The sequence below is a fragment of the Macaca mulatta genome, chromosome 7 (assembly GCF_049350105.2).
Source record: "Macaca mulatta isolate MMU2019108-1 chromosome 7, T2T-MMU8v2.0, whole genome shotgun sequence".
Taxonomy (NCBI): domain Eukaryota; kingdom Metazoa; phylum Chordata; class Mammalia; order Primates; family Cercopithecidae; genus Macaca; species Macaca mulatta.
The window spans coordinates 84203846-84211104 of record NC_133412.1 but is presented as its reverse complement, the minus strand read 5'-3'; positions in this window follow the sequence as shown (position 1 = coordinate 84211104).

The following is a 7259-nucleotide window of genomic DNA, read 5'->3' as shown; positions in this document are numbered from 1 at the left end:
CTACCAGTCTGCCGGAGCCGAGGGGCAATAGTAGAGCAGATTATTTGGTCTGCAATGGCCCTAGGTCAGAGCAAGGCATGCTCAACAGTCTTCTGCTAGAAAATTCCAAACTCCTCAGACCCACTTTCCATATAAGGAGTCTGAATGTAAGTGTGTGTGTTCCAGAGTATTTGTACATGGAAGTGAGAGTATGTGTGAGTAAGCGTGTGTTTGTGTGAGTGTGTGTGTAAGTGCATGAAGGTGGGTGAGTGTGTAGGCATGTGTGTGTATGCATGAAGAAATATGTGTTTGTGTGTGTGTTTATCAGAGTGAGTCAATGTATGTGTGCATGAGTGAGCATGTGAGTGTGAGTGTGTGTATGAGTGTATAAACATGCATGTGCATGTCTGTGTATGCATGCCTAAGTGTGTATGAGTGTGAATTGAGTGTTTGAATGAGAATGTGAGTGAACTTTTGAGTGTGCATGTGAGTTTGCTATGGTCTCTCTAGTTGCATTAGGAGGAGGAATGGGGGGAAAGAGAATGAAACCAGAATGGGCAGATTGCTCGACCTCGCCCTGACCTGAGGGAGACAAAAGCACACAGCTAAAACTTTTGGCTATAGTGAAAACACAGCTTATCTCCCTCTCACACCTAACCATCCTTAAATAAGTAAGGGAAAGGAGACAAACAAGATTCCCTAGAAAACAAGATAATGAAGTAATCTTCCCATTCGGCTTCCCACACAGGGTCCACAGAGAGACAGGCGTGTGGAACAGCCTGCAGGCGGGTTCACAACACATTCTATGTCCACCCAAGCTTGTTCTGAATTGCACAGATGGGATGCTCGAGCCAGAGTGATTTTAGCGAGCAGCAGAACCAATGACATCATTTTGGCTGTAAGACAGTGGAGTCCCTAAGGAGGTCTTGTTTCCCTCATTTACTGAAAACACAGAACGCATCAAGGGCAGAACTGGGGCCAAACCCCAGCGTTCTTGATGTGCATTTAGAAGATAATTTATCCTGGTTGCCTCAGAGATGCCTGCTTACGCACATATTGTCCAGTCTTCATACTAATCCCTTCTTCCCATCCTGTCAGATGCCGTCTAGCTCATGTCTGGGATATTTATGCTCTTTTATCACTGGTCTCCTTTTTCACCCCATTCTATAAATCACTGCCTCTTAATCAACTTTAAAATTGCCATGAGGATGTCACTCCCTTGTTCAGAGATATTTGCTGGCTCCCCATTAACTAGAAAATAAAACCTGAGATATTGAGTTTGCAGCCAAGATTCAGTGCAATCTAATTCTCACCTTATTTTTGACATAGCTTCTTCCACTTTATCAAAACTTGTCTACTAATTGCATAAGTAACACACTCTATTTATTCATTCTTTTATTCAAAAAAAAAAATATTAAGCACTTTTCATGTCCCAGTCAGCACACTAGAGACCATATAACATGATGCTTAATAAGCACCTGCTATGAGCAGCTATGCTACTAGATTCTCTGTAGGAAATATTAATATACAGGGCTTCTGTGTGTACCACTTCAGGGGTGCCATATACAGAGACGACGATATGATGATGCCTTTTGGATTTTGTAGCATGTCACCCCTATGTGTAATTTTTACAGCCTTGAAAGGGGAGTGGTTATATTACATTCATTGTATGGTTGAAAAAACTAAGGCACAGTGTGGGCTTTGAAACCAAGGGACCTGGATTCAAAACCATTATATATAATTAACATTGTTCTCTTCTGCAGTTTCTCCCAGAAGATCCATGATCATACACTTTTCTGCTTTTAATTTTTGTTTTCATATGCTAGAGTTGATGAAAGAATTAACCAATCAACCTTCATCAAGGCAGGTTTGCATTTTCTATTTCTTCTGTAGCTGCATCAGCCTATCTAAATTCTAGACTAGAGTCAATGTGCTGTCATTGAATGAGCATGAGTTTTGGGATCTGACTATTCTTAATTCAAATTCCGGCTCTGTTTATTAGCCTAGGTAATATTTACCAAATTAGTTAACCCTATGAATAAATTTATCATTCATTAAAAGGTTATATTATAGATATTAAAATACATACATATACATATATGTATGTTGCAGAATTTGTAGGTAGATTGAAATACAATGGAAAGCAGAGCCTTTAATATAGTACCTGCTATACAATCTAGTACTCAGTGAACGTTAGCCATTGCTTTCCCATCACGGTACTCAGATTAGGGGTAGGGAGAGGCTGCCATTCCTGCTATGAGAGTCTTCTCTGGGATGAATGCTTGAAACAATTCTCTGCCATTCTCAGGGAAATAAGGTAAGAAGTATACTCTCAAAGGTGTGCCCCTCATGCCTCTGTCAAACCAGATTATTTCTGGGTCAGCTCTGAAACACACTTCCACAAATTATTTCTAAGCCTTTGCTTGTAGACAGTTTTGAACGACCATCCAGGGATCTAAGAGGGAAATTATGTCCTCCAATGCCTGTATTCCTGGGAAGGAACTTTCTATACTTTTCCTATTTCTGTCTGTGTAACTTCCCACACCCTACCAAGGGCAGTAGGACGGGGTCTGAGGATTGCAGGGTGCTGCCCAGTATGCAATTGAGATACATCACAAGTGCAGAGTTTCTATCACACAGTCACGCTGCATGTCATAACTTCCAAATGGTCTCTTTCTGTTGCTCCAATCAGCAAGTACGCTTTTAAGCCTGAAGACTTGGAGGTTATGAATTTCATGTTGATTCTATGCCTGATGCCAAATTAGATTAGATTCTACTTTTGGCCTAAAAAAAAAAAAAAAAAAAAACTTTTCTTTGGGAAAAAAAAATATTTTTTGTCCAATTTATATCTTAGGTTTACCATGGAGGCTTTAGTTTTAAGTTGTTCTCATTGGAGATTCTTGATTGGCTGGAAGCCCCTGTGCTGTGCTTGTAAGAAGTGGCTGAATAACAGTGGAATGATACCAATAGTAGTACTGGGTAATATATTTAAGCATCATGTTCATTGTTTTGCATTTATTATGTCACTGCCAATGACTCCAGACCACATACCAGACACACTAAAGGAGCCTTTCCTAAAATACAGATTTCCAGGCCACAGCCCGTACCTCAGAACCTAGTATAAAATTCTGTATTTTAAAAAATATTTTATTAGTGATTCTAGTGCATAGAAATACAGCAAAAGTGTAAAAACTCCCAGGGGTGATAACTACTATCAATGATCGGAGTAAGAAAAGTCATTTCCCAAGGTCAGTTAGGAAGTGGTAAAATTGTAGACTGGAACTCAATCCATCCTGATCTCAGAGCTTGAAAACATAACCCGTACTTTGTGTGAAAATGGTCCAAGAGCGCAGACCAATCCTGTGGGATGCTGAGGGTCGCTACCTGTGTACTCTGACTCAGTGGGTCTGAGAAAAGGCCCAGGAATCTACATTTTACAGAGCCCTCTGTTACCCTACATGATTTTGATGCAGGTGACCTGAGAACCATATTTTGGTAAAACTGCTCTACTTTCTCCAATCTAAAGAAAAAAATGCAAACATGCTTTCTCCTAATTACTTGGCCTATTTCTTAGCTTACCTAGTCAAATCAGCTGTTTCCACTGACATGTCATGAGACCCTTTTTGTTTTTCCATTTCTCAATCTTTCTTATCTTCCTATGAGCAGATTACCAAATAATAGATCTGTTAATTCTGGAGTCTAGAGTTCTGAGACCTTCTTGTTTCCTTTTTTTCTTTTTTTTTTTTTCGAGACAGAGTCTCACACTGTCACGCAGGCTGGAGTGCAATGGTGCAGTCTTTGCTTACTGCAACCTCCCCCTCCCGGGTTCAAGCAATTCTCCTGCCTCAGCCTCCTGAGTAGGTGGGACTACAGGCATGTGTGACCATGCCCGGCTACTTTTTTTTTTTTTTTTTGCATTTTTAGTAGAGATGGGGTTTCACCATATTGGCCATCATTCCCACTCTGTACTAGATCCAATCTTCTCACTTCAGTAGAAATTTCTGTTCACAATTTTTCGTAGGATCTATACATGTTTACCTAATCTGTGCCCTCGCTAAGTCATTTTCTAGCACTCTTGCTCCCATTTGCTAAGATGACTACACTGGCCTTATTCTGTACGTATTACATGTGGAGAGTTCTCAGGCAATTTATTTAAAAGGTCTTTCCATGCACAAAGGGAAACTTCTCCCTTATGTGAGAGGCTGTATGAGGAAGTGGAAGGTGTTGGGCGTGCACTTATCATGACTATTAAGAACCGAGCCATGGAGTGGACCTGACAATGTGAGAATTCTAACTTTGCCAGGCAGTAGCCACAGCATCTTAAACAAGTTACTTAATCTTTTGGGGATCTCAATGTCATTATCCATAAAATGAAGATAATATCAGGACTATAACAAGAATTAAATGACAACACATGTAAATGTCAATTAGAATTACATTTAAAGTCAGACAGACTTAGATTTGAATTCTCCTCTGCCACATGCTTGAAGTTAACCTCAGCAAGTCTAGGGTGATAAAATAAATTTAAAATTGTCTACCTCATGGGGTGTGGTGGGGAGTGAGTGCAAATGCTAATGTTTAGAAAATTCCCAGAACATTTCCTGGCACATAGGAAATGCTTCATAAAAGTTAGTTATTATCCTCAGCTCCACTCCCAGAGGCCTGTTCAAAGAATCCACATAGCTAACAGGCCCAGATCATGTTAACTCATAGAACCCCTGATGTTCCAGGTACCTACAGTGAGTACCACAGAGAATGGGCTCAATACAAGGGGGGAAGCCTGAAGAGTCTTCATCTTCATCTAAAGGGCTGACTATGGGGGTCCCAGAAAAACTCTGCGTACCCTGCAGTCACATTACAGGAAGTTTTTCCTTTTAAATTCAGGAAACTGCCTATAACACGTTTCAGAAAAATGACCCTCAACCATGTCTGTCTCCACTCTCATGTTCCCACTGAGGTTGCAGATGCACAGTGCCTGTGTCCACCCCACTGCATATCATTCTTTAGGCTGAGTCTGTTAGCTGTGGTCTCAGAATCCTTCTTAACATGGCATGCATGTTGAAACCTTATTTGCTCTCTCTTCAAGAAAAGATCCCTGAGCTGAGCTTAAACTTCATTCCATCACATACCCTGCTCTGAGCCTGTCATCTCAGAGCAGTGACTCTTGACTTTTTTTGGCTTCACATCTATCATATCTGTAGTGATTTTATCACAGTTACTATTAACTTTGCATCAGCCCAAAGGGCTCCACAGGTCCAGATGAACCAGAAGTATTTTGCCCCTTTATTTTCTTCAAACCTTTTTCTAAGAATAGTAACAAAACCAGAAAGCCCTGGAGCCTTCATCCTCATTTATTTTACTGCCTGGATATAATTTAAGGAGATGCACTAAAAATGTCAAAAGTGAACAAATTGAAAAGAGTGTTTCAATCCTCCAGGCATGAGACAAACTCTCCAGGAAACTAATCTTTAAAATATTTGGAACTGACCAAAGGTTAATTTTAAACCCTTAAGTGAAAAGTGATGATTTTTGTCCTCATCTGCTGGGTACAATACTGCACACTGAGGTACCGTGGGAAGACTGTCCCTCTTTTCTGTTCCCACCACCTAAGGCAGGGTCCCCCACAGCAGAGGCATCTCTGCTTCCTGTTTGCACCATTTCAAGGAATGGCGCTCCCATCTCTTTAAGCTGCCGCTCTTCCAGCTGGGCGGGGCTGATTAGGAAGATGCAGTTCCTGACCACTGATGCTTTGCTATGCTAAGCTGGAAAATGTCTCCCTCTGCCCTTGAGAAGGGGGTCTGAATGTTTTGTGAGACTAACACCCCAGCAACATCTCTGTGCGTTGTTTCACGCTGCTGCCTCCTGTTTCCCTTGAAGTTTTCACCAGACCCTGGATTTCTTTTTCACTTCCTGTTCTGAGCCATTGCTGGGCACTCATTTCCCACCAGCTGTGGTCCAGCTGCTGCATTCTACACTAGAGGTGGTGCCCTGCACCTGGTGGGTGAGTCATTCCCCTTCTGCCTGCTAGCACAGTGCATTAAGCCTTCCGGGTCTTTGTTTGGAAAGCAGCTCTATAAATGTCAAGTATTACTAACTGTCCAGGAGAGAGGTGGGAAAACCAAAGGGCTTGGGAAGACTGAAGAATTGAGTAAAACCTTGTTTGTTTGTTTACTTTTTTTTCCCTCCTGTTCTTTTCTTTCTCATCTGCCACTCTACTTTGGATTTCCAGACTAGCCAAAGGATTGAAATGACCATCCCCATAAATATGTAAATTGACACAAATCTGGAAATACCAATCATTTTAAAATAAAACCGAGATCAGTAGTGTTGTTCACATTTGTAATAACTTTGGCACATAAGATAGAAATGTAGGCAAATCAGGCTTATTATCTTATCCATAAAAAGCTTTCAGTCTAATACAATGAAAGACAATATGCACAATAAGTGTGTGTCGATGAGAGATCGGGAAATAGTTGTTTCCTCGGAGACAGCAAAGTGTGCCGGGGCGTAGGTATCCCATCTTGGTAGCTACTGGGGCTGTTTTTACAACCTTTTAACTCTGCTTGTTTTTTGTCTCACTCCTTCTGATATATCCTCTCATTAGCAGGCCGAGTGATCTTTCTTAGATGCCAGTCTTATCAGCCTTTTTCTTATTGCTTTTGTTAAAATCCTTAGAGACGACTGTGGAAAGAGCAAAGGCAACCCACTCAAGTGTAAGAGAAAATCTTCCTAAATTCATCCTTTCAATAGCTAAAAAATTACCCCTCACAGGCCTTTTTTAAAAAAACTGTGATAACTTACCTACTATTGTTTTGAATGGGGTGGTATGATAAAGATGTATATCCCAAGGTAGAAATTTTTCAAGAAACTATTTATATAATGACCCACTCTTAAATAAGATTTTTGACTTTTGGAAGAGATTTTGTTAGTGTATGCATCTCCAAAGATCTATTGTCATTGATTAATATCCAGGATATCAAGCTTAGAAAATGTTATTTTCCTGATGTGTTGACTTTCTTAGGATGTAAATACTCAGCACACCAAACCCAAGTCAGTATTAGCAAGTAGAAGCTTACAAAGTGAAAGACATCAAATGAGCACTTGATTATTTAGTTTATTTAGCTGAGTCTTACAACCCATTGGGGCTCTTTCCTCTCATTGAGTTAGACAAAACTCTTTGGGGGTTCTTGCTGGATTCAAAGCCTACTGAATTATGAGCAGGCTCAGGCTTCTCCCAAAGGGAAAACTGTCCATTAAACTAAGAATTATTTCCCTCATAC